At 39.6% G+C, this 18,288-nt stretch overlaps 1 protein-coding gene across 4 annotated transcripts in view; it reads left to right on the forward strand.

Annotated features, from left to right (window-relative positions):
- Positions 1-18,288, forward strand: part of WDR7 (WD repeat domain 7) — a 375,678-nt gene that overhangs the window by 185,040 nt on the left and 172,350 nt on the right. The window lies entirely within an intron of this gene.

Genomic DNA, 18,288 nt, shown 5'->3' on the forward strand with positions numbered 1-18,288 from the left:
CCACACAGAGCACTTCAGTTCTAGGAAAGTTACTCTAAGCATCACAGCTAAATGCAAGATGGAACAGACTGTTTAGAATAAGTAGTTAGCATATATTGTAAGAAGGGACCATTCAAGATAGAGTAGCCCATTAACACCTCTGCAGTCATAGGAGAGGGAAAAAAAGGGAGGGTGGAGGTGTGCAGTGTTAGTGGGATGAAGGCATGTTAGAGCAGGCAGGCGGGTTTCCCTTTTCCAAAAGCCCAGACTGCTTTTAGAGGCGAGAGAGGACTCACAGAAGTGATTATTTCTCTGTTCTTGAGAGCTGAGTCCTAGACAAGAGGTAGGACAATGGTGCTAGTATTGGGAGATGGCATCTGTCAAGGTTCCTCCCCCACTCTGAACTCTAGGGTACAGATGTGGGGACCTGCATGAAAAACCTCCTAAGCTTATCTTTACCAGCTTAGGTCAAAACTTCCCCAAGGTACAAAATATTACACCCGTTATCCTTGGAATGGCCGCTACCACCACCAAACTAATACTGGTTACTGGGGAAGAGCTGTTTGGATGCGTCCTTCCCCCCAAAATATTCCCAAAACCTTGCACCCCACTTCCTGGACAAGGTTTGGTAAAAAGCCTCACCAATTTGCCTAGGTGACTACAGACCCAGACCCTTGGATCTTAAGGGCAATGAACAATCCTCCCAACACTTGCACCCCCCCCTTTCCTGGGAAATGTTGGATAAAAAGCCTCACCAATTTGCATAGGTGACCACAGACCCAAACCCTTGGATCTGAGAACAATGAAAAAGCATTCAGTTTTTACAAGAAGACTTTTAATAAAAAATAGAAGTAAATAGAAATAAAGAAATCCCCCCTGTAAAATCAGGATGGTAGATATCTTACAGGGTAATTAGATTCCAAAACATAGAGAACCCCTCTAGGCAAAACCTTAAGTTACAAAAAAGATACACAGACAGAAATAGTTATTCTATTCAGCACAATGCTTTTCTCAGCCATTTAAAGAAATCATAATCTAACACATACCTAGCTAGATTACTTACTAAAAGTTCTAAGACTCCATTCCTGTTCTGTCCCTGGCAAGAAGCAGCATACAGACAGACACAGACCCTTTGTTTCTCTCCCTCCTCCCAGCTTTTGAAAGTATCTTGTCTCCTCATTGGTCATTTTGGTCAGGTGCCAGCAAGGTTACCTTTAGCTTCTTAACCCTTTACAGGTGAGAGGAGCTTTCCCCTGGCCAGGAGGGATTTCAAAGGGGTTTACCCTTCCCTTTATATTTATGACAGCATCAGAATCATACCATGTCAGAAGATGCTATAGTCACTACATTTAAAATAAGAAGAGCATTGACTACAAATTCTGTAGAATAGAAAGTAAATGTATTATAACTGAATGACAACTCTTGCTAAATGTTAACTTTTGGTGATACTCTATTAAGCCAAACCCCAGCAGAAAGTGAGTGTGTTTTAGAGGATGAGATTGTTGATTTAAAAAAATTGGCTACAAATTGTGTGTTAGAACAAAATTTTAAAAAGAGGAGTGAATAAGAGAGCTGTAAAGTGTAAAGATAAATATTTAATCCTGTTCTTACATAATGTGTCCCGCAGCTGACTACTAATGTGCTTTAGAGGTTCTGGACCCAGATTATCACTGTAGTATTCTCATATTTAGTTAACATTTTATTATCATAATATTTTTAGATGGTAGCACTGTATGCAATTAATGATACAGAGTGAAAGAAAATAACTTAAGGGAAATGGCACTACAAACTACAATTTTACATACTAAGTGAATATTGATGAAATTTTTCACTGTACAATTACAAATGACAGTACACTTGAGATAAATAATGGAAGAATCTTCTGTGCCCTATTTTGGGGGATTCCTCTGTATATCATAAGTGTAGTCTTGGATTCACTGTGTTAGCTAGCATTGTGTATTGCATCATGGGACATATTCTTCCCACAGAATATCTTAATACTTGGTTCCTGTTTAAGTCTCTGGACATAGTTTGGCCCTGGGACAGCAGTCTTGTCTGCTTATTGGTCTATAAATGATCCTCAGTTGTATATAAATGGAACTTACTGTTGGTATTATGTACATAATTGCATTTAAAAATTTTTTGCAAATTCAAGCACTCAAAAAATAGGAGATTCCAGATTTACAATTACTTGCACAGTATTAATTCTGTATCCTGTATCCTTATACATCTGTCCTTATACATCCGTCTGTATCCTTAATTAATTCTGTATCCTTATACATCCGTCCTGTGCACTGAACTAGGTCAGGATTTTGTGGCAAAAAAATATTATGAGATCATGTAATTAAAGAATGTGTCCTAACACGTTTGCACAAGGGGCAAAATTAAGGTTGCACAAGCAATTAAATCTGGAATTTTCTAATTTTTGCATGTTTGACTTTGCAAAATAACTAAAAATTGTAATATGTCATTTTAATATTTGATTCATAATCGGTCAACTTTGAAGCTGATTCTTCTTCACTGCAGCACAGACCACTAGTATTTGAGGACTGTCAGTCAACAGCTGGAGTTGACTATCCCAGAAAGGATGGACTAATGGGTCCAGTGACTGGGAAGCAGCTCAACCTGGCCCAGCATGGTTTTCTCTCATCTTCTCCGCCATAGGATTCAGGAGTGGGGTTTCCTTGCCCCCTGCTAAATCCCTGAAAGTGTGGGTGGACTGCTAAGTCCATGCTTAGTTAGAGGGAGTCTGGCTCCTCTCTCTCCCCTTCCTACCCCACTATTTGAGAGTTGAATGAGCTCCAGCCCCATGTGGTGCCCTAGGGGAAGGGGAATTGGGCTGCTGAGGCCTGGCACTGGGTCCAGGAGATATTTACAGGGGTGGAAGGTATTCTGGCCCAGTTCCTGCTTTGAGTGGCTCCCCCAGAGCAGGTCCTGGGCTACTGGGATTTTGTGCTGGGTCTGGAGTGGGGGGAATCAGTTCTCTTCACCTTCATGCACCCCTCTCCCATTATAGCTGCTCTGGCAGCTTCCAGAAGTGAGTACAGCTTGGTGCAGTGATGGCAGCCAGCATGAGCCCAGCCAAAGAATGTCTGTTAATTGCCATGTTCCCAAAAATTTCCTGAGGAATGCAAACAGGAGAAAGGAAATGGTGAATTTTAACAATTTATACCTCAGCAAAGCTGAATGGAATTTCATGGGACAAAGAAAAGGCACTTCTGTAGCCTGAAAGTATTTTCCCTGCTGAGTATCAAAAGCCTACTTCAAACAATGGAGATGTGAGACCTTCTCAAAGAAAATGTTGAAATAATACTGTATAATGGAATAGTTAGGCCACCTAAATATAGCAACCTATTCTTCCTGTAATACGTTTCTGTTTGGGTGGTGGAATTTTATGCCAACATGTTTTAAAAGACCTTGGCGTATGATGTGTGGGAAATAAATTCCATCTGTTTCTACCAAATGGAATGAGGCAATTAATGGGAAAACTTCAATTGCTGAACACTACTTGTGTACCCTATGTGGTTTTGTGAAGGAAGCTCATTCTCAAGTGAGTAGTACCAGGTAAACAAGTTCTCTTCCCAGTAATGATCTGGCTGTGTGCATGACGGGGTATACCAGTCTCCCAGGGCAAAATAGGGGTTAAAGAACAGTTCTGGCCAAAGAGGCCATGCCCCTTCACCCCTGCTGGGCGTGGTCCTGGTGAAGGGAGCATTCAAAAAGGGAGCAGCTCAGCTCAGTCTGGGCTGACTGAAGAGGAGAGCAGTTGTGTGTGACAGCCTCCTGCCAGGAAGCTGCTGGGACTCAAACTGCCTGGATTGAGCCAACAGCACCCTGGGAAGCCAGCCAACCACTGGAGCCAAGATGGATGACTTAGGAAAGCCAGCAGAGGAGCCCCTAGAGATTAAACTGAAAGGACTCAAGAGACAGCCTACATCCAATCCTGGAGACATCACCAGAGTGACTGGGAAAAGGGTAGGAAGTGACCCAGGGAATGTGCTTATGGGTATTGGGACTTGAACATGTCTGTGTCCAGGTACCTTGTTTTGAAGGGCCCTGGGTCAGAACCCCAGTGGAGTCAGGCGGGCCCGGGTCCCCAACCCTCCCCTCTCTTGCCACTAGGTGACCCTTCCCCTGATATTGCCGCTAGGCAAAGCAACCCCTTTGAACTCTTGCAAGTAGGCATTATGCTCCAGTGTATCGCCATTAGACAATACTGCTGGCCCAGGGCACCCAGCCAACTCCTGGCAGGATGACCAGCTGGAAAAACAGAAATGTATGATATCTACAGATTCTGAGTTCTTATACTTGACATGGCACCAGATGGATAAAGATTTTACTAAGGAGACAAGAAAAAAATATAATGTTAACGCAACATCAAAAGCCTGAAGACACTTAAAAAAATGCACACATAGAATATGCTAGATTAAAAATTCACATACAGATTCGAATTTGTTTTCCAAACCACACTTGGCTTTTGAATCATGTTCAGTGTTAGGCCTTAGAGGCATAGTCTCCTGATTGCTAAATAATGACACTTTTCCCACATTGTTTCAGTTAAACTGAATCTCAGTAAGAAACATGTTCAAAGATGAAAACTAAGCAAATAGTTGAAGGGAAAATTGAGCAATGGTACAAAATAGACCTACATGAAGGAATAACCTTCAGAGTGAACTTTCAAATTTGGCCTCTGGTGAGCTGTGTGATATTACTTCAGTGATGGAAATAAATTACATTATACTGTGGCATACTATTATATATATTCTATATATTACATGGATTGCCCTTATAATTGATCACAAACCTGTATGAAAAAAAGTTGTAATTCACAAGAGTAATGACAGCAATGTCTCATATTTCAGAGGTTTTTACATCACACTTGTGAATTATGGCTTTTAGTGTGCACACCCTGTTAAAGGGGAAAAAAAGGGATTTTAAAAAAACACGCTGTCTGGCCAGCTGTGGCTTTTAGGCCTTGCGCAATGTGCATCAGCATTCAGAATACACATATGTGTTCTGAAATACTGTGCATGCATGCATGCCTGTGTGTAGACATATGTATAAATATAAAAGAAAGCTAATTCTTTAGTACTCCTCATGAAGTCTTTTCTATAAGGACTCCGTAATCACCACCACCATAGCTAAGTGCTTTTGGAGAGAGAGTTGACTATTCTTAGGGTTTTTTTTGTTTTGTTTTTATAAGATTGTAAAGAGAAACAGCAGCTGATATCTAAAGGTGAGGTGGGGAGAAGTAAAGGCCCTTAGAAGAAAAGTAAGTAATAGAAACTGAGGAAGTATTGCCAACGGTATAGCCAATTGATTTTGGCTATACATGTGGTTCAATATTAAAAATGTTGAAGAGCCCAAATAACCAAACTTAGCCAATTTATTGTCCAAAGACAACATGGTACAATATGAAAAGGAGCTACACATATCATTTTCTTTCGGAAACTGTTTCTTGCAACATTCAGTTCATCTTCTACTGAAGGTGTGCTCTGAAATATGCATTCAAAGTAGCCATATTTATAGTTTGGTTGTATACAAGCCAAAAGCACTTTATATGTCAGTTAAAAATCGAACCCACCAGTTCATTCCACTTCCTTAACTTGTTCTGTACTTTTCCTTATCTCGTTTTGGATACCACATTCCCAGTGCTAGGGACCATAAAGATACCCTGCAAGCTTGTAACGTGGCAGAACATTCAGGTGTCTTCTTTCTGACAAGTTCCATATGCTAAGTGCTAAGCTGTGCAGGGAATTGTGGGATATATACAGGGCCCTACCAAATTCATGGCCCATTTTGGTCAATTTCATGGTCATAAGATTTTAAAAATAGTAAATTCATGATTTCAGCTATTTAAATCTGAAATTTCAAGGTGTTGTAATTTTAGGTGTCCTGACCCATACAGGAGTTTTGGGGGGGTGTCATAAGGTTGGTTATTGTAGGGGGGGTTGTGGTACTGCCATCCTTACTTCTGCGCTGCTGCAGGCGGTGATGCTGCCTTCAGAGCTGGGCAGCTGGAAAGTGGCGGCTGCTGGCTGGGAGGCCAGCTCTGAAGGCAGAGCCGCCACCAGCAGCAGCACAGAAGTAAGGATGGTCTGGTGTGGTATCGTCATCCTTACGTCTGCACTGCTGCCTACAGAGCTGGGCCTTCAGTCAGCAGCTGCCACACTCCAGCCGTCCAGCTCTGAAGGCAGGAGTAAGGGTGGCATGGTATGGTATTGCCATCCTTACTTCTGCGCTGTTGCTGGAGGGGTGCTGCCTTCAGAGCTGGGCTCCCGGCCAACAGCCGCTGCTCTGTAGCCACCCAGCTCTGAAGGCAGTGCAGAAGCAAGGGTGGCAATACCATAATCCCCCCTAAAACAACCCTGTGACGGAGTCAGGACTCACCACCACGGCACCTCCCATTGGTACCTCTGGGAATTAGCTCAGTCCACGTGGAGCACCCTCCGCTGGTGGTGTCCCATCTGTCTCTCGCCCTCTGTTGGTGTCTGGACACGCATTGCTCCTTATTCGGCGGCATCCTCTTCAGGACACTGCCCTCCAGCAGTGCCCCCTAGTCCACACGCACCCCCTTCCACAATTGCCAGCCGCACCCCAAAGTATAACCCCTTTTGGCAGGGGTCTGATGCAGTCCATGATGACCATTCCTAACTGCCAGGGGTAAGTGCAAGGGGGGGACCCAGGCCCACCCTCTACTCTGGGTCCCGACCCAGGAACCCTTTGGTGGCAGCCTTCCTGCTTGCCCTCCTTCTCTCCCCTTGTCCATCTCTCTCTCCCTGGGCAGTTTCCCCTTCGGCCCCTTTGCACCGGCAAGGCCCTTTTCTCAGGGCCCACAGCCTGGTAGGTACTGGGTGGGAGTTCCCTTCTGCTCCCCTTGCCTGCCAAGCACTGATGCTAGTCTCCTCACACAGGAGATAGACCTTCACCCTCTGAAGGCCTGGGAGAGACTGACTGCCTCTGGCCTGGGCAGCCTTTATATAGGGCCTAGCCTGGCCCTGATTGGCTCTCTAACATGCCCTCCCTGATTGGCTGCCATTTGGCATAGCCACTCTGGCTTGTCGTAACCCAATCTTGCCTGGGGCACCGCCCCACCACAACCCCCAATTTGAGAAACTCTGGTCTCCCCCATGAAATCAGTGTAGTATAGGGTCAAAACACACAAAAGACCAGATTTCACGGTCTGTGACGCGTTTTTCATGGCTGTGAATTTGATAGGGCCTTAGATATATACCTTGATATGAATGAACAGAGCATTGTGGGAAGAGCATAATAGATTAAATTAACCTAACCTCCCACATGCTGGATAGCATAACGTGGTGTGCATTACACCTAACATATATGTATTGGCTAACAGAAGGGATGATGCACAAGTAGATACTGGGAACAATTGTACTACATGTTTGTAATGTAATTTACAAACAGTTAATAGTGTTATTTGAAAACACAAAACCCTGTACTGGATCTAGGTTGAAAAAAGCCTCTTAATTCACCTGTTAGTATTTTAATTTCAGAAGAGCCTATTCATGATCTCTCCGGAGGATGTGCAGTCAAATCAGCAGCAAAGGCTGTAGAAACAATAGACTGTCCACTAGCAAAAGAACTGGGAACACAAACGCTGAGGCCAAGGTTTTCAGAACTAGGTGCCTACATTTAGTTTTCCAAATTTATATTTAGACATTAACAACTAATCTGTTTTTCAAAAGGGCTGAGAACCCAGCATTTCATATTGGCCTAAGTTTTCAGTATTATATTGTAATAAACTTAAAATCAACATAGCTTTTAGAATACTTTTATAGGAAAAGTCTGTTTATTGTACATCTCATCTGACATAATTTGCATCTTGTATCTGTGTTTGCCACTATTTGTTAACAGTGGTTATGTGGAGAGTAGGAGGACCAGAACTGATATTTAAGAATTGTGGTTGATTTAGAAATTTTAGCCAACCCATTTACATGTGGTTTTGAGAGATTTCAACTTTTCTGCGGGTGTTAATCTTTTGGTGTATTGAAATCTGTTAGAATTAGAAGCTATCACTTTCAACTTGAAAGGGGTTTCCTCTTCTGCATGCGGACTATAGAGGGCTCTGTGGGGAAGTGTAGTGTGGGTTTTCCGGGTTCATCTACAAAAAGCCGGTCTAGAACAAAGTGGAATGAGTTGTGCTTCTGTGCCTCCAACATCAGCCTGCTTTGTGTCTCTGTTTTTGGTTCTCATGTGTTAAGTTTCTGTATTCTAATAAATGAAGTTCTGTTGCATTGCAGCTTTCCACTATTACAGACTCTGGATTCTCAGATTGGGATAAAACATGCCTAGAAAAGAATCATGTCTTTGGGATTTCTTTGTTCACGGAGGGAAGATGCTCTCATCCTTATACTGTACCCATCACTGTGGTCTCTGAGCTCCTCTTATCTCTGCCAGACACATTATAGGAATGTAATTAGCATTCATAAAGGTCTGTCAGGTTGCCAAGTTCTTGATGGCAACATCTCTGTTCCGTTCATAGGTTTCTTCTGATCACACTTCCAACTTTACAAAACTGAGCAGTAGTTTAACGGGTTCTGCAGATTAATATGTTAAGACCCACCAAAATCATTTTGCTTGTGATATGTGTTCTCAACCAGGGGTATACCTATTCCTGGGGGTACACAGATATCTTCCAGGGGGTACATGAACTCATCTAGATATTTGCCTAGTTTTACAACAGGCTACATAAAAAGCACTAGCCAAGTCAGTACAAACACAAATTTCATACATACAATGACTTGTTTATAGTGCTCTGTATATTATACACTGCAATGTAAGTACAATATTTATATTCGAGTTGATTTATTTTATAATGATATAGTAAAAATGAGGAAAGTAAGTAATTTTTCAATAATAGTGTGCTGTGACACACTTCTATTTTTATGTCTGATTTTGTAAGCAAGTAGTTTTTAAGTGAGGTGAAACTTGTGAGTACACAAGACAAATCAGACTCCTGAAAGGGGTACAGTAGTCTGGAAAGGTTGAGAGCCTCTCTACTGGTAGAAGGTAGAACCTGTGACTCAAGAAATATTAGACTCGCCCATTAACACTTGACACCCCTTTAATCATGTGCACTACATTTGCGACATCAAGTTTTGTCTTTAGTTGGTAATCAAGACCAATTTAAACATAATTTAAGAAATTAGCTATTGTTCATCTAGTAATTGTGTACCGTACGTTTTAAACTGTCAAGTAAAATTGCATCATAGGATACAATCAGACTGTTGTACTAATTCACAGTATCATTTCAGCTGCTTTAAACTAAACAGGCTTAAATTTCAGTTGTGAAAATGCTTCTCTTTCTTTTAAAACAAAAGAAACATAATTTCAGACCATTCGAAATAATTTTTCAAGATTGCTTTTCACCCCTCAAGGTCAGTAAAGAATCTTAAAATGTGAATGTTTCTATCTGCGAGAGGAAACTGGAACCCAGACAGCACAAAATTTGGAAGTGGAACTTCTATAGAAGAGGTTAAAAAAAAAGTTGCCTTTTTAAACTATAGGTGTAACACTCTTCCTACCTTCCCATTCTCTTTTTATTCAGTTAAGGAACAGTAGGGCATGGGGCAGTAACACCAGTGACATATGGGGACAGGTTTCAGCTACATCTTCTAAGATGTCTGCTTTTGCCAGTTCTGGGTTTGCGGTGATCTTTTTGCAAACAGGCATTTGTTCTTGAAAAATCAAGAATCTGGCACCAAATTACCTGTTAAATGCAGGTTTTATGTGCAATTTTTAGAGGCTGTTTTGGGGCCAGCTAGAAATTTGGCCTTTACCCAGATATTCAAGATCTGAATGTATATCTGGAATACATTGTGCATAATAAATTGCAGTAGGAAGTGGACGCTGAGAAGTTGGAAAAGAAACATGTGGTCTTCCAGGAAGGATAATCAAAGTCAAAACTGTTTTTTTGGAAAAGTGATTGATCCTGAGATAATATACATTTGTTTGTAGAGGCAAGAAAACATTGACCATAGAAAAAACTTTCATACCTAAATCACATAATATATGCATTTGGGCAAGAAAGATACCAAAAACTAACATGGTAGCACTCATCTATTTAAAATCTTCCTTTCTTAAATGTAGAGAGCTAATCAAAAAGCACTCAAGTCAAAAATAAAGAAATTAATAATCCTTAGATTTATTTGGAGGCCCAGGATACAAAAACAGTCTCAAAGGGCATATATACCTTTAAACAACAACAACAAAAAGGAAGCGGGGAAACGAGAAGTAAAACAGTATGGCTAAATGGCAAGGTTCAAGAGGTTATTTGAGTCAAACAGATATCCTTCAGAGAATGGAAACCAAGCTTAATAAAGCCATTTTAAAAAGAGCATAAACTACAGCAGACAGAGTGTAAAAAGAAAATAGAAGTGGAAGTTAGAATTTGAAGAGCAAATATCCAGACACGTAAAAACAAGTAAGAAATTTTGAAATACATCAGAAGTAAGAAGCCTGTAGAATATTGATGAGTTTTCTGGACTACCATGGGATAAAGGGAGCAATTAAGGAGGATAAAAAGGCATTTCAAAAAAGCTAAATATTTTATCTCTGTTATTTTTCAATAAAGATGAGGTACTCCTGGAATGAGGTGACATTGTTCATATTGGAACAAATGGATAAGCTTAAAATTCAGCAAGTCACTAGTACCATGTGGTACACATCATTGTTGTGAGTAACTTAAAAATGATGTGGCTGAACTGCTATCAATCCTATATAATTACTCAGTATAATCAGCTGCCATACCAAGGGATTTGAAGGTAGAAAATTTTGTGCTACTTTTTAGTAAAGGAGATCTGGGTAATTACAAACCAGTAAGTCTTGCTTCCATACCTGGTAAATTGGCTTAAACAATAATTTTTAAAATACATTTATAAAACATCTTGATCATTAGATAAGATCTGACCAACATAGTTTCTCCAAAGGAATATTGTGCTTCACAGATATATCAGAATTCTTTGAATGTCTTAATAAAGTAGTGAATAAAGAACTAATTAATAAAATTCCTGGTATTAGTACTGTCATAAATATAAAGGGAAGAGTAAACCCCTTTGAAATCTCTCCTGACCAGGGGAAAGCTCCTCTCATCTGTAAAGGGTTAAGAAGCTAAAGGTAACCTCGCTGACACCTGACCAAAATGACCAATGAGGAGACAAGATGCTTTCAAAAGCTGGGAGGAGGGAGAAAAACAAAGGATCTGTGTGTCTGTCTATATGCTGGTTTCTGCTGGGGATAGACCAGGAATGGAGTCTTAGAACTTTTAGTAAGTAATCTAGCTAGGTATGTGTTAGATTATGATTTCTTTAAATGGCTGAGAAAAGAATTGTGCTGAATAGAATAACTATTTCTGTCTGTGTATCTTTTTTGTAACTTAAGGTTTTGCCTAGAGGGGTTCTCTATGTTTTGGAATCTAATTACCCTGTAAGATATCTACCATCCTGATTTTACAGGGGGGATTTCTTTATTTCTATTTACTTCTATTTTTATTAAAAGTCTTCTTGTAAGAAACTGAATGCTTTTTCATTGTTCTCAGATCCAAGGGTTTGGGTCTGTGGTCACCTATGCAAATTGGTGAGGCTTTTTATCCAACATTTCCCAGGAAAGGGGGGGTGCAAGTGTTGGGAGGATTGTTCATTGTTCTTAAGATCCAAGGGTCTGGGTCTGTAGTCACGTAGGCAAATTGGTGAGGCTTTTTACCAAACCTTGTCCAGGAAGTGGGGTGCAAGGTTTTGGGAAGTATTTTGGGGGGAAAGACGCGTCCAAACAGCTCTTCCCCAGTAACCAGTATTAGTTTGGTGGTGGTAGCGGCCAATCCACGGACAACGGGTGGAATATTTTGTACCTTGGGGAAGTTTTGACCTAAGCTGGTAAAGATAAGAGGTTTTTCATGCAGGTCCCCACATCTGTACCCTAGAGTTCAGAGTTGGGGAGGAACCTTGACAAGTACTAAAAAGTACTTGTCTGTCTATCTCAGAAATGATATAGCAAATATAGAGTTGCTTTCAGAGATGGGCCATGAGAATGACTAGAATGGAAAAACTCCCATAGGCAGGGAGATTGAAAAGACTGGTATTGTTTGCCTTTAGAAAGAGAATAAGAGGAGACCTGAAAAGGTTCACAAAATAATAAATGATGCAGAGAAGTTAGATTAGGAATTTCTGTTCACCATATCTCTTATTACAAGAACAGGTGACATTAAATGGATTTGAAAGGTGGCAAATTCAAAACTGTTAAAGAAAATGCTTTGTCGCATAATGCAATTAATCTGTGGAACTAATTGCAACAAAATACCATCGAGGCCAACAACGTAGCAGGCTTTAAATAGATTGAACACTTCTGTGGACAATAAGAATATTCAATGATAAGTGAGGATTAGTAAAAGCAACCAAGAGTTTTGGAAACAATATAGACCCTCATGTTTCAGGACATAAGCCAGACTCTAATGCACGTTAGGAAGAAACTTTCCTGGCAGGAAGGTTATTGCATAACTGCTTTCTGCAGGATTTCTTGAACTTTCTTTTGAAGTAGCTGGTATTAACTAGGGTTAGAGACAGAAACATAGGAATTGCATACTGGATAAGACCATTGGTCCATGTAGTTTAGTATCTGATATGAAAAGACAAGTTGGAAACCCTTGTCAGGAGCTGAGGGGACCATCATGTTGGAAATAATGGCATTTGATGGGGTAGATTAGAGTCTTGGAAATCGGGTTTGAGGAATTGGGTAAGCTGAAGAACTGAATCACCAGGATAAATACTACTGGCAAAACTCAAAAGTAGGCACAGTACAGAGGATAATATAGTTCTTTGTGTGCTTGCTCGTGTCCATTCCATGGTTGGTGTATGTGTGTCATGTGCACTGTTGCCAGAGATTCTTCCCTCAGTCGTATCCGTCAGGCCGGTTTTAGCGCCCTCTGGAGCTGCGCACTTATGCACTGGTAGAAGAGGCACCACTGGACATGCACCCTCTCCGTTCCTTCTTACCACCCATCACCATTATTGGAATGACCCTTCTTGCTCCGGCAAGGCTTTCTTCCCAGAGGTTCGTAGTTATCTTAGTCTAGTGTATATAGTGGTTTTTGTAATTAGTGTTGGTGTATATAGTAAGTGTAAACAGATAGTTCCTATTGACGAGGGACTCCTTTGCCCCAGGGGCTGGGCTTCAAGCCTTGTGCCTCCTGTGGCAAACCTATGCCAGTGAGTGACCCGCACTCCAACTGCTCAAAATTGGTTGTGGGGGAGGAGGGGAGAAACTCATGAGAGAGACAAGTGCAAGATCTGTCGGGACTTTAGACCCTGCACTAAAAAGAACAGAGACATGACGCTGAAGGCTATCCTCATGGGAGCCGCCCTCAGATCAGTCCCAGAGCCGAGCTGCTCCAGTTCAGCACCGAGTACTTCAGTATCGGTGGAAAGTGCTCCCCTGGCACCATTCTGAGAGGGTGCTTGGCCAGCCGCACCCCTTACACCAGTGCATGCGCACAGGGCTCCAGAAAGCGCTAGAGCCGGCCTGAGGGATACCACTCAGGGAAAAATCTCCTGCAACAGTATTCGTGGCACGCACACACCTAACGTGGAATGGACATGAAGAACACATCTCAAAGAACAATGGTTACAAAAGATTAGTAAGCATTTTAGTTTAATTTTATATGGCATGGGGACATGTGAAGACTAATCGGGTGATGATTCGATGTGTGAATTGGTTCCCATAAAATTAATGCAAGAGCCATGCATAAATGCATTGTAGTGGGTAACTTTTCCCACATAGCTTTGTCAGTATGTTTCAGTTTTGACTTACAGTACACTGACAATTCAGTGTCTCAATCGTGGGTAACTCAGTTACTAAGCCTTTATTCAGAAGAATTCTGTGGCATGAATAAAGACCTCACACTTGATCCATATTGCAGATATTTTTCCTTTCGATACAGTGGAAAATGTAGTGTGCCTACATTACCTTCAGTGCTACTTAGATTGTAAGTGTGTAAAGGTAGGGACTGTATCTTATATGTTCAGTACCATACCTTACACAGTAGGGTTGCAATCGTGATTAAGGGTTTCAGGCACTGAATCTGTATGAATATTATCAATAGAGCGTTAACACTTTTCATGAGGTAGAAATCAGACTTCAGATTCAATTCAGGTTAATCATATTTTTGTGGCTATTTTCTTTATTTCTTTGTATAATTTCCCCTTCACCTCTATCTACTGTTAATAATTAACATTTAAAGTTTCTTATGACGCAATAGCTCCCCCTAAAGTATGACAAGCATTTAAACCTTATCATAAAAGAAAACATTAAAAAGAATCAGAAAGAACTACTAATTAAAAGCTGTATATAGTGTTAAGGCCACCTACTTGTTTGATTTATTGAGCTTCTGAAGCCAGTCTAAACCGTTTTTCCCTACTGTCTTTTACTATTGGAGCTGGACTTTTTTTGAAGTGAAAGCGACAGGTGCAACCACGCATTACTTCTCTCCCATCACTGGCCAGGCTACTACCTAAAATTTGGTGGTGAGTGGAAGTACACAACAAATGAAACCATCTGCCATCCCCAACAAACAAGCCAATGACCCACTGTTCAGGACAATAAGGGTGCCAAAAGAGTCAGGCTCTTGACAAAGTTCCTGCTGGGTTTCATTTAAGTAGGTTAGACCAAACCTGAGAACCTTCCACAGACGCTGTCAACACACATTTTGGTATGTAGTCTCTCACAAGCCTGTCATACAGAGATCAAAGAAGCTTTTAATTTGTGTTTAATCACTCCTTGAAAAACCATCCACCATATCCTGCACTGGCTATTGTATAGAATACCAGATAAGCGAGGTTTTCTCATCTGAAGCAAATTTCAACTCTTTCAGATGCTAAATAAGAAAATGTATATTGTTTCTTGTATGTCATTTTTATCTTTTAAGTATTACAATTAAGAATAGAGTGATAACTAAGATTTCAGGTTATTTAGAAATTTGTTTTTTTCTCATGTTGATTTCATTTGCAGTAGCATGGGCTTAAAAGGAGTTTTGACAAATATTTTTCTAAAATTTATTTAGTCTAATTATCCATTTGATCTAAAATCCAGTATTTCACAATTTGCAGTAGTTTGAAAAGAACAATGATATGTTAAGGATAAGAAGTCTAGGATTTTTTTTTTTTTTTTGGTAAGAAAAGTGTCCCAAAAAGACGGTTAGGGTCAGTTGCTTAATTAAACAATATATAAATGCACATATCTGAAAAGATATGGGCATCTGTAACTCAAACAGATGTCACCCAATAAACTTGCAATAACAGTTTTGAGGTTTATAGGCCGACATCTGTTTGAATGACAGATGTCAGTGCAGGAATGGTGCTACGTATATTTATTTCTGAAGTGCTAATATAAGCAAATGCTAATTTTTTTCAAAATTACTTCTTAAAAGTATATAGCATAGAACGCTTTGGAAGAATTCCAAGTTTTTAAAATTCCCAATTGTAATAAATTAGGCTAATGAAGAAACATTTTGGCCATCTTGGCAATGTGACCAGATTAGAGGACTGTAAAATTGCTGCTGTGACCAGTTTGTGAGCCACTGTGTCTAGTCATAACATATTCATATTGATTAGCAATGGCTGACATTTCAAAATGGCTGCATAGAAAAATGATGTTTGTTTTTTTGCCAGTTTGGAATTGCTAGCAAATTTTTGTTAAAATGTCAGAACAGGATCTATTTAGCAATTGGTGATGTACCTTTCGTATGATACACCAATCATGATTAGAGCCTTTAAAAAGGCTTTTTAAAATCTCTGTTACATTATCAGTGGAAAGCAGTGCTTGCAGTGCTTCAGCGTGTAAGCTACAAAACTGAAAAGAGATTAACTAAAGATGAGGTATGCCCTCAGACCTGCATATACCAATCGTATTGTATTCAGCAGCTGCCTAACTGAGAGCAGAATTTGTTCCCCTGGCACTGGTGCTGCAAACCCTTGAGCATGTATACAACTTCACTCAAACAACTAAAATTATACCTATGTTTAAGTGTTTACAAGATTGGCGATTAGATATTGGCCCTTTTTTATGTCTGGAGCAGAACAGAAGCTACATTAGCCCTCCAGAGCTGTAAATCATGCTGTCACATGCCAAGGATAAAATCCATGTAGGTATCCAACTAAAACATCTACATTAAGTTGCATTATTGTATTTTCTAGATTCTAGAATGTAGAAAATATTATAATCCAACTTTAGCAAGGCATTGTAAATATGTAATTTATCAATCACAAACTTCTGTACAGTGTGTATATTAATCTCAAGGTGCTGATTAAGGGTACAAAAGCAAGGAAATTAAAGTTTAAAACTATTGCTCCTTGCTTTATTATATACCTCAATAATATTACGCACACACACACTCACTCTCTCTCTCTCTCAAAGTGTCTTTTTTTACTCCTATGCAGTATCTAAGAAAGAATGCAGAATTAAATCTGAATTACTTTGATTTTGATAGTTTAGATCCTCTTCTTTAATATGTATACATATTCAACTGTTTCTACTTCTTTTGTTTTTAAAATAATGCTAAATCTGTGCATGTTTTAAATTTTTCTTTCCCGTATTTTCATGATGGCACTCAGTGTAATCTGTAGCTGATGAGTACTCATACTTAAAGCCTTTTTATTTTGTGTGTTTAAGTAATATGTCAGTTCTACTTATTCTGCTGGTTATTACAAGAATGTTGATGTTTGTGGAAAGCTTTTAGAATTAGTAAGGTGATTGGTCTTTAATTCTTTGTCTTTTTGGTGACAGGTGCATTGTTCCAACTTTGTGCAATCTTCCTTTGTTCCATGGTTACTCTGAATAATTTTATTAACTTGGCAAAAGGTTGTCCTCTTTCCTTTAGAAAGCATTTATGGCTTTGTTTTCTGATGGTTCCCCATCTTTCCTCATTGACATCAGGTAGACGTTTTTCAGAATGTCTCTTTCATTAATTCAGTTAAAGGTTTCTCTCTTGATTAATTTATCTCTCTAAACTGATATTTCGAATAACTTTGTTAACTGTAGAAGTCTTTGGGGTTTTTACATTTTTCTTTTTAAAGGGACATTGTCAGGTTAATAATAATAAATACTTAGCTCTTATATAGCACTTTTTCATGAGTAGATCTCAAGTACTTTGCAAAGGATATCAGTATCATTATCCCTGCTGTATAAAAAGCATGTATTTTAAAAATCAAACTTTTCCTGTTTGTGTTACTGAGAACACTGGAGTTCATTGACATTGAAGTAATTTATTTTTCTTCATTTATGCTGTTTAAAATTTCTTTTTGGGTTGTGCTCCAGGAGGAAAATGAAAGCTGACTTAATTTTCAAATTTGTTTCTAGTAATTTCACTGTCTGGTTCTCTTTCAACAGTTCAGTGTTGTATGTTTGGGTTGCAAATGCTGCAGGAAGATGTTTAAATCTACGCAGACTTTTATTTGAGCTTACATAAAAAATCATGAAACGCTTTCTGTTTGTTTAGATGTTTAACAGATCCTAAATATTGCATCTAAATTACATGAAATTGACTGAGTCATCTATATTCATTATAAAGAAGCAGGAAAAAGCACAAAAACTTTTTTCCTTTGTCTTGATGGTTCATTTCTAAAAGCACTGGAACACTGTAAATTACATTGTCTTAGTCTGATCCAGTGCTTACTGAATTCCATGGAAAGAGTCCTGTTGACTTCGGTGGGTTTTGGATCAGGTCCATAAAGAACAGAGTTGGGATTACAAAATTTGGCTTAGTAAACAGCCATTACATTTTTAGAGACAAGGTGCATGAGATAATATCTTTTATTGGACCAACTTCTGTTGGTGGGAGAGTCAAGCTTTTGAGCTATACAGAGCTCTTTTTCAGGTCTGGGAAAGGTAGTAAAGTGGAACTTTTTCCAGAGCTGAAGAAGACCTTGGTGTACCTCAAACTTGTCTCTTTGACCAACAGAAGTTAATCTAATAAAAAAACGTTACCTCACCCACCTCGTCTCTCTAATATCCTGGTACCAATATGGCTATAACTATACTGCAAACATTACATTTTTATTTAAAATCTAGATTGTCCAAAGATGCTTTATCACCTCAGGTAGAAAGATAAAACATGTAGTTTGTATTCTCAAAAAGGCTATATAGTAAATCTTTTATGACATATACTAGGATTTGCCTCTGCTATTCTAGAAGTAGAGTGCAAAATTTGCTAGTGTTAAGACATCATCAGTAACACTGGGTCCAAACACAGTCACCCTTGTATGTGAAAATAGCAATCACTGAGCGAGGCTTCATCGGTGAAAC

The sequence above is a fragment of the Caretta caretta genome, chromosome 5 (assembly GCF_965140235.1).
Source record: "Caretta caretta isolate rCarCar2 chromosome 5, rCarCar1.hap1, whole genome shotgun sequence".
Taxonomy (NCBI): domain Eukaryota; kingdom Metazoa; phylum Chordata; order Testudines; family Cheloniidae; genus Caretta; species Caretta caretta.